At 35.9% G+C, this 12,573-nt stretch overlaps 1 protein-coding gene across 5 annotated transcripts in view; it reads right to left on the bottom strand.

Moving 5' to 3' along the window:
• Window positions 1–12,573, bottom strand: part of EPSTI1 (epithelial stromal interaction 1) — a 122,747-nt gene that overhangs the window by 73,047 nt on the left and 37,127 nt on the right. The gene's annotated exons all lie outside the window — the stretch shown is intronic.

Raw genomic sequence — 12,573 nt, 5'->3', positions numbered from 1 at the left:
TCTAAACTTATGGATATCACATTTTCTCTGAGATGCTTCAATTCTACCTTCCTCATAGAGTTCAGCCCCTTCACTGATGAGGGCACATCACACTTGCCCTGTGTAAGTTCTCCATAAAATAGTTTTTTTGGCAAGCATACATCTGACAGTTTAACAATGTGTCCAGCCCATTGTAGTTGCATTCTCTATAGTAGGGTTGGAATTCTAGGCAGCTTGGTTCAAGAAAGGACCTCAGTGCCTGATATCTCTTCTTGCCAAGTGATCTTCAGAATCTTCCTAAGATTCTGGTCCATTTATTTAGGTGGTTGATTATTGGTTGTAACCCAAGCTCTTTTGCCTTCTGGAATATTAAACGGAAGTGATTCAGTTTCCTGACATGGCATTGGTAGACTGTCCAGATTTCACAGGCATATAACAGTGAGGTCAGCACAACAGCTCTGTAGACCTTCAGTTTGGTAGTCGGTCAAATACCTCTTCTCTCCCATACTTTCATTCAGAGATCCCAAATACTGAGCTAGCTCTGAGATTGTGAGTGTCAACTCTAAAGTCAGTGTGTAACCCCTTGAAAAGGACACTGTCAAGGTAAGTGAACTTGTTCAGAGTACTCAAAACTTCTCTATTTTCTGTAATCAATAGTTCCACCTATGGATGGGCTTTGTGAGAAATTAAGAAAAAATAAAACAAAGCCAAAAGAAGACCAAGTTAGAAGAAAATGTGAAATATCTCACTGGAAAAACAACTAACCTGGAAGACAGATCCAAGAGAAATAATTTTTAAATTATTGGATTACTGGAAAATCATGACCAAAAAAAAACACCCCAAAACTCAAAAAAAGAACCTAGACTTCATTTTCCAAAAATTAAGCCAGGAAAAATGCCCTGATATTCTAGAAGCAGAGAGTAAATTAGAAATTGAAAGAATCCACTAGTCACCTCCTGAAAGAGATCCCAAAATAAAAACTGCCAGGAACATTAGAGTCAAATTGGAGAATTCCCAAGACAAGAGGAAAATATTACAAGCAGTCAGAAATAAACAACCCAAATATCATGAAGTTACATTTGGGATGATACATGATTTAGAAGCTTCTACATTAAGGGCTCAGAGTGCTTGGAATATAATATTCCAAAAGGCAAAAGAGCTTGGATCACAACTGAGAATCAACCACCTAAATAAAATTGAACATCCTCTTTCAGGGGAAAAGATGGGACAATCAATGAAATTGAGGGACTTCCAAACATTCCTGATGAAATGACCAGAGCTGAACAGAAAGTTTGATTTTTTCAAGTAGAGGACTCAGGTGAAACAAAGAGGATTGCTGAGATGAGGGACTTGATGCTGAACTGCTTGTATTCCTGCATGGAAAGATGATACTGATAACTCATATGAACTTTCTCATTTATTAGGGCAGATAGAAGAAGCATATACAGATAAGGTATAGGAGGGAATTGAATTTGAAGCTATAATCTATTACAAAGATGGAGTTAATGGGAAATAAAGGTACAGGAAGAAAGGGAAAGGAGAGTTAGAATGGACTTATGATAAAGAATGCTATCCACACCTGAAAGAACTGATGATGTCTGAATACAAACTGAAGCACACTCTTTCCCCCTCCCCCACTTTATTCTTCTTGAGTTTTCTCTTTCTTTGTTGGGAGGGGATTATATTTACTTTTACAACATCATGATTGTAGTAATTTGTTTCATGGCTCCACATTTTTAACCCTACAACAAGTAACTGGCTTGTAGGGTGGGAGGAAGGGAGAGGATTTGGAACTGAAGGTTTTAGATGTAAATATTGAGAATTCCTTTTGTACATAGCTGGGGTAAAAAAAGTATAAAAAACAAAATTAAAAATAAAATTAAAATTAAAAATAGAGATATTCAGTAAAAGATGATAGATGATTGCAAGAGCAATGATGACCAACAGACATGATGTAAGCTCTATTTGTGGCTACAAAATGTCAAAAAACAAAAGGAACCACACAACAACCCTTCACTCTACCTCCACACAGCACAGTTTTAACCACATTTCATGGTGAATGTTCAAAAGAACATGAACAAAAATAACACAGGATGGGCAGTGACATATGGGTTGTGATCCATAGAGTTAGAGAGAAAAACCCATACCAGTACAAGCTCATGAGCATATTAGGAAGCGCTGAATTATTTTCCTATCCTTGTTGGCCCTTTGACTTCAAATGGGTGATAAACCAAATTGGAAATTATATCAGGTGATTTTCAAAAAGCATATCTATTTCACCTTTGTCTTAAAATCTAATATGTATAGCAATTAGGAAACTTAGCAGAATGTTCCATAAAACAAGTTATTATCTTGTATCCAAATAAAGGATTTTTTTTTAAATAATTGGTTACGAGGACAGCCCAGAGATAAACTCTTATTTACACAAGTTCTATCATTATACAGTCTGGATCTGGCAGATTCTAAACCCAACATAGGATAGACATGGGTATTATTATCCAACCATTCTAGTACAGTCATTGCTTGGAAGTTTTTTTATGAAAATATTTAGGTCATTAACACAAGAGGATTAAAACAAGTTTTCTGAGGCAAAAAAGATATGAAGTTTTAACTGAATGGCAATGTCAAAGTGAGCAGTAGTATTTGCCCTGGATTTGTCCAGGTGGTAGTCAATGAGGAGTCTACAACTTTCCAATATGCAAGGAAAGAGACAAATTAACAGTACTCTTACTTATACACTAAAGAGACCAGTGTGATAAGAATGGCCAGAGCAGTGAACTAGGAATCAGAAGCTTTGAGTTCTAATTCTTACCCTGTAACTTATTACTAATGCAAATGAGGTTAAGACACTAATTTTCTCTGAATCTCTATTTATTCATCTGTATAATGGAGTTGTGAGAAAGTAATTTTATAAATTTAAAGTACTATGAAATGTGAGCTACTAACCTCCCTTCTTGTTAACAAATTATTGTAATTGTTGTAATTACTGTTAAGTCATTCAGCTGTGTCTAACTTTATGCGATCCTATGGACTTTGTCCATTGGGTTTGCTTGGCAAAGATACTGGAATAGTTTGCCACTTCCTTCTTCAGTGTGTTCCAATAAAGAATTGAAATAAATAGGGGATTAAGTGATTTGACCAGAATCAAAGAGTTAGTGTCTGAAACCAGATTTGAACTCAGATATTCCTATCCAGGCCAAGTACTCTATCCAAAGCACTATCTATCTGCTCTATAAAAGTTTGTTGTTTAGTTGATTGTGTCTGACTCTGTTTTGGGGGTTGAGTGGGTTAAGTGGAGGTCTCTCAGTCTGAAGAAAAGAACTATCAGTCCCTTCAAAATAGGTCAAAGGGTAGGGGGCAAATTCTAAGCCCCCCCCCCCCAGAACAGATGTCAGGTATCATTACTGCAGCTGTCATAACCACAAAAATCCCCCATGCTATTGCAAGGCTTGAGCCAATCATTTGAGAGGTCAACAGAAATTAGGAAGGTTGTGGTTTTTGCCTATAAAGCTTGGCTGCTGACGCTTGTCAGGTGACCTCCACCCCTGGGTGTCCCCTTTGCACCCCGGGAGGACCGCCCGCTTCTTGCAAGATTCTAATAAATGACATTTTGCTTTGAACTTTGAGAAGCCCCTGAGTAGTCAATTTGAATAGGGATCTTCATCATCCCATACAGGGTTTTGATGACAAAGCCATTTCCTTTTCTAGCTCATTTTACAGATGAGGAAACTGAGATAAACAAGCTTAAGTTATTTGCCAATATCAAACAGTTAATTAGTTTCCAAGGTCAAATTTGAATTCATGCCCTGACTCCAAATCCGGAATTCTATCTACTGCTCCACTTAGCTTCCCATTATTGTAATATTCAACTCTAAAATACCATACATGGTAAATTCTTCATCAGATTTTCCAGTAACACTGCAGGAAATATAATGCTCTAGTAGTGCTGAGAAATTTCAGTCATCTTTACCAAAATAATCCTAGACCTTAGTTAGCTAATTTCTTGTATCTCAATTAAAAAGCCAATTACTCTACTATCTCCAAAAGGAACTTTTAAAAAAAATTGACTCCAGGGAGGCTAGGTGGTGCAGTGGATAGAGCACCAGCCCTGGAGTCAGGAGTACCTGAGTTCAAATCTGACCTCAGACACTTAATAATAACCTAGCTGTGTGGCCTTGGGCAAGCCACTTAACCCCATTTGCCTTGCAAAAAAAAAATAACAACTAAAAAAAAATATTGACTCATAGACAAGAACCTATAGACCATAAAGACACAGGGTATGTTTTCTTCACTGTTGCCCATTGAAGATAGGGGTTACTAAAAACAAAAATTAAGTAATAAGTGAATAACTGGGTAAAAAGATGGTATATAAAGACAGGCTTTAGACTCTTTCAGCATTGCATAAATATAGTGATGACAGATTCCTGGCCAGAAATGGAACATCCCTAACAACCTTTGGTAAGAATGTATTTGTCAAACAGGATGTGAATAATGGTCATACAATACACAAGAGACAAAGAAAAATCCATCTGAAAGAAATTATTAAAACCAATGACTGAACATTTTGCAATTAAACCTAGAAAAGACAGTATCTAGAAGAAAGGAGTAGTCTACAATATTAGTGTCAAAGGCATGTCTCTCCCAAGTGCTACTGAACTAAGTGAAAATGTAATTGAAAATGTTGACAAAATGAATAATAATGCAGTAGGGGGGAAAAGGAGAAAGAAATAGCCAGGGAAAACCAGGGGAAATGATCTATATACTGGAGAAGAGTAAAAAAATCAGTATCTAAATCTTTATTGAAGATAAGTAAGAGGTAAGTAGAAGAAGTATATAACTGCCCTTGATCAAATACATAGGAGCCATGCTAAGTGATAGGGATATAGATGCTGAATGAAGAAATCTTGAGGCATCTTGAGAAGCTAATCAAAAGAACTTAAAATTAAATAGTATCAAGGAGGAAGAAGACTGCTTCTGTACTATTCACCAAACCCCATACCATAAAGAATGGACACGATGGAGAGAGAATGTGACATATATGACATACATAGAAATTCACAGTAGACAAAATTCAAAGAGAAGTCAACAGTAAAAAGCTATAGTGCCCAAAATTTAGGTAACAAACAACAGACACTAACAATATAATGAAGCAACTTAATTTCACAAATAAGGATAAAACCCACGTCTATATTATGTCTCTGGATGTATTTATCTTAATCCAAAGAATACAATAAAGGAAAAAATGGGAGAGGGTGAGATAAGCATTGTGTGTGTATTAATAAAATATGTTCAAGGCAAAAAAGGAAATCAAAGACTGTCAGTCAAAAAATATTTGTTAAATATCTACTATTTCCAGAAACTGTGCTAACCACAAACTGGGGGACAACTGAGTGTTTTGTGAAGAAAACAGAAATGACTGAGTCAGTAGCATCTCTTGATGAAAAAAGATGAAATAAGGGGTTTTGGAAATAGATCACAAGCCTGGGAGAAAAGTGTGGAAACTTCAATTGTCTAAATGTCTGCTAAATCTTCCTCTCACTGGCAAAAACAGAACATTTAATAACATCTTAACTTGCTCAATGATTTCATCTTTCATAGGGAAGAGGAACCAATAGAAGGAAATTCTAATTTGGAGCTGATTCTCACTAACAAGGAGGAACTGGTTCCTTAAATGGAGATAAGAACCCTGGAGGAAGTGAATGATCCCCACCCTATACTTTCTAATAGAGGAAAGAAAATGCAGATGTAGTTTTAACATGTACTCTGGATTCTAGGAAAGTGGATTTTAGAAAAGGTAGGTATGATCCCAATAGGAATGGAAAGGGAAGAATATGGGATATATCCAAAGAGACCAATATGAATCCACAGAAAATTCAATGACAAATTGAGATATTAGAGAATAAAATGACAAGAGAAGATAAATATAAATTCAAGGCATAATCCTGTACCAATGGTATTGAGAGTGTAAATTCAGAATTAGCTGAAGCTGGCAAAAGAAGGTGAGAATAATAAATAAGTTTATTTGGGTTTTTTGATGGCTTTTTTGTTGATCTGATTTTTATTTATATTGGGGAAAAAGAGAGATCAATTAAAGGTCTGGTTTTTACTTTATGTAGGGAGAAAGAGGAAGATTGAATAAAGGACAAGACCTTTGCTTGGAATGAATAACTGGGAGAAAGAAAGCAGAGTTGTTTAATTATAATTTTAATTGTGACTTCTAAGCCAGGGAAAATGATCTATATACTAGAGAAGACTAAAAAAAATCAGTACCTAAATCTTTATTGAAGATAAGTAAGAGGTTAGTAAAAGAAGTATATAGCTGCCCTTGATCAAATACATAGGGACCATGCTAAGTAATAGGGATATAGATGCAGAATGAAGAAATCTCTACTGAGATTCTCTCTACTGCAGTCTAATGGGAAAGATAACAAGTAGATATAGGCATACATGGAATAAATATAAAGAAAACATTGTCAAGTATCAGTTAGTTTGGTAGGAAAGAATGAGAATTAGGAGATAAGGTTTAGAAGAAACCAAGAAAGTTTTCATGAAGAAGAAGATGGAGCTTAAATTGTTTTATAAAAGTTAATTCATATCATAATTCATATAGACACTGAGCTAAGCACTAAAAATAAAAAAAACAAAGAAAAAGGGTCAAAACCAGTTTCTGCTCTTAAGTCCAATGAGGAAGATGACATAAGCACGAAACTCTGTACATTCAAGATATATAGGGCAAACTGAAGGGATTCTCAGAAGGAGGGCATCAAAAGGACATTAAAAGGGAAATGCTTCTGCAGAAGATGGGATTTTAGCTGAGTCTTGAAGGAAAGGAGGAAGTGAGGAGATGAAACCAAAGGTAAAAACATTGCAGACATCAAAATTACTCAGTGAAAAATGTTCAGTGAGGAAATGGAGTATCACGTGTGAGGACGGCAAGGAGGTTGACATCACTGTACTGTAGAATGCGTAAAGGGAAACTAGGATGTAAGAAGACTAGAAATGTAGGAATGGATCAGACTATGAAAGGCTTTAAAAATCAATGGTGGGGTTTTACAGTTGATCTTGAAGGCAATGGGGAGTCATTGAAATCTATTGAATAGGTGGGTGGCATGATCAGTTCTGCACAAAGATCACTCTAATTAGTGAAGTAGAAGAGACTCTGATGAAGCAAAAGACCAAAAGTCTTCCAGTCTAGAACGTGAGATGGTAAGGAACTATACCAAGATGGCAGCAGTGTCAGAGAAGAGAAGGGTCATGTGTAAGATATGGAAACTGAGTTTGAACCTGTGTTAACACACTTATTAATGACTTGCCTAGTTGACAAGATCATCCACAAAGTTTGGAGTGATAACACAGAAAAACAGGCAGCGAGATTTGGAGTCAGAAAGATCTAAGTTCAAACACTTAGCAACTGTGTGACCCTGGGAAAGTCACTTAACCCTATTTGCCTCAGTTTTCTCATCTGTAAAATGAGCTGGAGAAGGAAATGGCAAATCACTCCATTATCTTTGCCAAGAAAACACCAAATGTGGTCACAAAGAGTCAGACACAATCAAGCAACCAGGTGGTGCAGTGGAAAGAGAAATGGTAAAACCAAGAGCAATAGGTAGAGTTTACAAATTAGGCTCCATAGCAGAACAAATTTCCTAACCTGAGGCTATCCAGAGATGGAATAGGCTATCTTGAGAAGTAGGGGTTCTTTGGAGGTCTTAAAAGAATAGCTAGATGTCTTACGGGGGGGTGGGGTATGTTATAGTGAGGAAAATTTTCATGTGTAGATAGAGGCTGAAGTCCTTTTTAAACTCAAATTCTGTAATCTTCAAAAAATTCTCTTCAATTCTACTAGAAACTGTAAGTGGCAATAAACATTCAGATACAATAGGACTCCATTAAAATACTAGGTCCAGGGAAGAACATGAGTCACCCGTGTTACAGACTTTCTATGACATACCAAGATATTTGTCTGTATTTCTTGCCATTAGCAGCAGCAGGGATCCTACTACATTTCCAAACATGGAGCTATCCAGAGTCTTAATATCTCATATATCACTTTTTTTTCCACAAACAGGGATATAATTTGACTCTGTTCCACTGATGTGGAACATACTGGAATTTTACTCATGAAATTGGAAGATTTTACTCTATTTCAGGTGTGAGGATATTCTATTATAAAAATTTAGCAGAGTTCAAATGAAACCTATAGCTCCAATCAAAATGTAAAAAGCTTTTTTGCATCCAAATGCATTTCTTTCTTTAATTGAATTTAGAAGAAAGTCTTCAGGTTTAAAAGGAATTTCTGAAAATGGGCCTCATTATTCTGAAACAGAGAACAGCATTAAGGTTATTTGCATCCACTAATATTATACAGTGCCTTTTTGCCTTCTTTCAATCTGTAGCTTTAACATCTTAGTCAAATTTTCTCTGCTTTATAGAACACCACATGTAGGAAATGTTAACTCACCATTATTATGCATGGGCAATCATCAGTTTTTAATGACAGAACAGACAGACACATATTATCCCCAAACTGATCACACAAGCTTTGTTCTTTTATAGCCCTAATCTTTTTGGGGTTTTGGAACAGGGAGGGCAAGGAGGGAATATTCTCCCAGACCCCACTCCCTCCCTTTGAGGCTTGTCTTCAGGAAAACTAATAGTTCACAGGTAGAATGGGTTGTTAGTGGTAGGTTGGATGACTGATCTAAAGATATGTTAGGAAAGAGATTCATGCTCAGAGAAAACATGGCATTGATGGTTTCTGAAGTTCCTTCCTAATTCTGATTTAGGATTGCATCCCTCTGTTGTTGTTGCTCACTCATTTCAATAGCATCTGACTTTCCATGGGGCTTTTATGGCAAAGATATTGGAGTAGTTTACCACATCTTCTCCAGCTCATTTGATAAAAGAAACTGATGCAATGAGGTTTAAAGTCACATAACTAGAATGTGAGGCTAGATTAGAACTCAGGTCTTCCTGACTCCAGGTCTAGTGCTCCACGGATTATTCCACCTAGCTTTCCCCTATATGTCTCCACTACTTATATTAGTTCTTATAGTTCAAATTCAAATTTGATTTAAACTACCTTCTGCTCTAAGATTATCAACTTTGGCTAAAGTTCTCCAAGGTAAAACTCCATCTCCTCCTAGGTCCTGCAATGGATATACAGGATAGGTACATTTCCCCTCCTGAACCTACATCTGTATAGACAAGGATATTAAGGACAAGGGGAATCTAGCCACCTCCACAATTTCCTGATAATTAAATGTACACCAGAAATCAATTTCTCAGCTTTCTGCATCAAGTACCAGAGGATAACTAATAACATTGAGCTGGTGCCCTGGTGACTGTCCTCTAACATAGAAATTGGGAGAGAGGATGTGATTAAGGAGATCTTATTTCAGTGAAGAAGGGAAATAATATCCTTTCACAGCTATGCAGAGGTAATCATGGATAGCAGCTCAGGGCCTGACCTGCTTGGATTTTATTTGGTTCCTGGCCAAACAGAAAGATGGTCAACTCTTCTCTGGTTTAGTAGATTCTGCACACTGGCATCTATATACATCTCTGGCAACCTAGCATTTAAAAGGATGAGTGTTCATAAACACAGCTGATAGAACCAGATGTAGAAATATTCAAACTGGCAAAACAAAGCCCCTCATTCACAGGTGCCATTTTAACACTTGGCTTGTCTATTGTTCTCCAATCTATCACAACCTACCCATATATTTACCCATTTTCATTACATCTGGAGTTTTAAGCCAAAAAAATATAGATATATATAGAATCATCTTAATGATTCCCAGAGTCAAAATAGAAAAAATACTATATAATAAACATATTATATAATAAAATATAATGTATTATATATATAATGTATATAATATATAACATTACATGTTATATATATAAAACCAACATTACATAATATATATATATATATATATATATATAACCAAAAGATAGACAGACCAATATCTCCTAATTTTAAAGTCATCTATCAGAGAGGAAGAATTGTAATTTTAGCTCTGAGTGAAGGGAAACCTGATAACAGATTATCCAATTCCCACTCCTAGTCAGCCTGCAGCAATGATCACTCTCATAACTGAAGGCAGAAATTAATTGATAAGGATGTACTAAAAGTCTGCTACTACTGCTGAGAACTAGGACATATGAAAGGGAAAAAAGGGAAGAAGAAAGATCCCTTCCCATCTTGTATTGACTACAAATGTTAAACAAAAGAATAGATTCAGAGACTTACACTGTGATGTGATATGGTCCTTGAAAAAACAGTCTAAGAATGAACAATAGTTTAGTTAATGATAGATGTTTGATGCTAATTAATTTGACTCTAAAGGAAAAGAGATAGTAGCTTTAGCTGATCTCTAGCTGACCATACAGTGTATGGAGCTCAGACAGGAGTCTTGCTGGCTTTGTTTAGCAAAATTAACAGGTTGTGTCCAAAAGAACATCTGCCAGGTCAAGTGTTTCTGGGGGAATCAAGACCACCTGCCAATAATATGAAATCTAGGAAAATATACCCTTCTCATAAAAGAAAAAGGGAACAATGAATAAATGAAGAAAGAAAGAATTTTGGGAGCTCTCGCTAAAATAATTTAACTAAATGCAGTGGTCAACATCAAATGAAAATTGACTCACTGAAATTAAGAGAAAGAACAAAATCTTGTGCATTTTATAGGTACCAAAAGTAGTTATTCTAGTTTTGGGCCACATTTATTTTTTTTATATAAAACCATATCTATTGCTTGGTAGCCAAAGTTAGATTCTGGCCAAAAACAAATTACTTAAAATGAGAAAAAGAGGTTGGGGGAGTGGGGAGGGAGGGAAAAAAAAGTCATCCTCAGAGGGTAAACTTGTTTTCTTCTCAATCTAAATCTCCAGCAGGTGCCATAGGCAGCTGTTCTGGCAGCAGAGCAGGAACAGAAAGTAAACTTAAAATATATTTCCTATGGCTTAGGGAAAGGACATACTACAAGACCTTTGTTTCTACCACCACAATGATAGCATCTTCCAAGATCCTTTCTCCAAAGTCACAGAGCCAGTCAGCACAATCCATGCTAAAGAGGAAGAACTAACAGTGGTTTTTGTTGTTGCTTATGTTGTTGTTATATAGCAAAAACCTGAAACAAAGTAGGTACCCATTAATTGAGAAAATTGAATTGCAACAAAGGAATGTAATATATCATTGCACTATAAAAATAATGATGAATATGAAGAATTCAGAGAAACTTGGGGAGTTTTATTAACTTGGAGAGTAAAATAAGTAGAACCAAGAGAATAATGAGCACAAGAAGACAAAAACTTTGAAAGGCTTTAGAATTTCCATTAAAATTCATTAATTTTATTAATGAATTCATTAATAAACATTAACAAATGTTTATTTCATTAATAGAAAGTAATCAACTATGATTTCAGAAGATTGAGACTAAAGGTACAAAATGAGACATCATAGATCAACGCATTAGTTTAACTTGAGTATAATGAATTGTTAAGGAGGAGAAGCTATTGGAAGGAGATAAAGATGCAAAATAAAAGAAAGAAAACATTAATATAACTGAAAAAATCACATAGAAAAATAAAAAACAAAAAAATTAAATTTAGAGGGGCACACAGGCAAGAAAGTGTTGTTCACTACTATCAAAAACTTCAGAGAAGACTGAGAAAGAGACACTGGATTAATTAAGTAGTCAGAGATCATAGAGTAATTTAAATAGAGGAGGGGGAGCAAGAAGCTTGAATACAATAAGCCTTTATTAAGTACTTCCCATGTGTTAGGCATTGTGTTAAGAATTAGGAAGAAAAGGACAAGCAGAAGCACAGTCCCTGATCTCAAAAGGCTCACCTACAAAATAAATGTGTAAATAAAATAAATTTGGTAAGATAGAAGCAGCATAAATGGAAGATAATCTCAGAGCAGCTGGGGGAACCAGGGAAAATGTCTTGCAGAGGTGGAATTTGAACAGAATCATAAAGAAAATAAACCATTCCAAGAGGCAGAAGAGAGGAGGGACAATTATTCTAAGGATAGAGTAAAGTACAGGATCAGGAGAAAGGAATATTTTATAGGAGAAACCCTGAATAACAGTGAATGCAGAGAGGGAAAAAAAGTATTAGAAAACTGGAAAAGGTAGGCAGGGGTCAAATTGTGAAAGGATTTCAAAGGCAAACAGGATTTTATATTTGCTTCTGGAAGTAACAGGGAGCCACTGGAATTTGTCGAGTAGGAGGTGTGACATGGTTAGATCTACACCTTAAGAAAATCATTTGGCACCAGAGTGAAGGATAAACTGGAGTGGAGAGACTTGGGGAAGGAAGATCAACCAAAAGGAGCTCATGATAATCCAGGTGTGAGACAATGTAGACCTGCACCTATCACCATTAGTCTGAAAAATTCAGTGCTTAAGTTAATGTCTTCTTGTCATTGGTTTAAAGCCAAGGGAACCTCTTCATTTTATAGAGAAGGAGGCTCAGAGCCTTGCCCATATCCACATAAGTAGTAAACTTAAGATGAGGTATTTAAATTCGGGTCTTCTAAACCGAGATCCTTAATCTTATCATTTTACTACACCAACCTTC

This window comes from Macrotis lagotis, chromosome 6 (assembly GCF_037893015.1).
Source record: "Macrotis lagotis isolate mMagLag1 chromosome 6, bilby.v1.9.chrom.fasta, whole genome shotgun sequence".
Classification (NCBI taxonomy): domain Eukaryota; kingdom Metazoa; phylum Chordata; class Mammalia; order Peramelemorphia; family Peramelidae; genus Macrotis; species Macrotis lagotis.
This window is presented reverse-complemented; position numbering and strand designations above follow the sequence as displayed.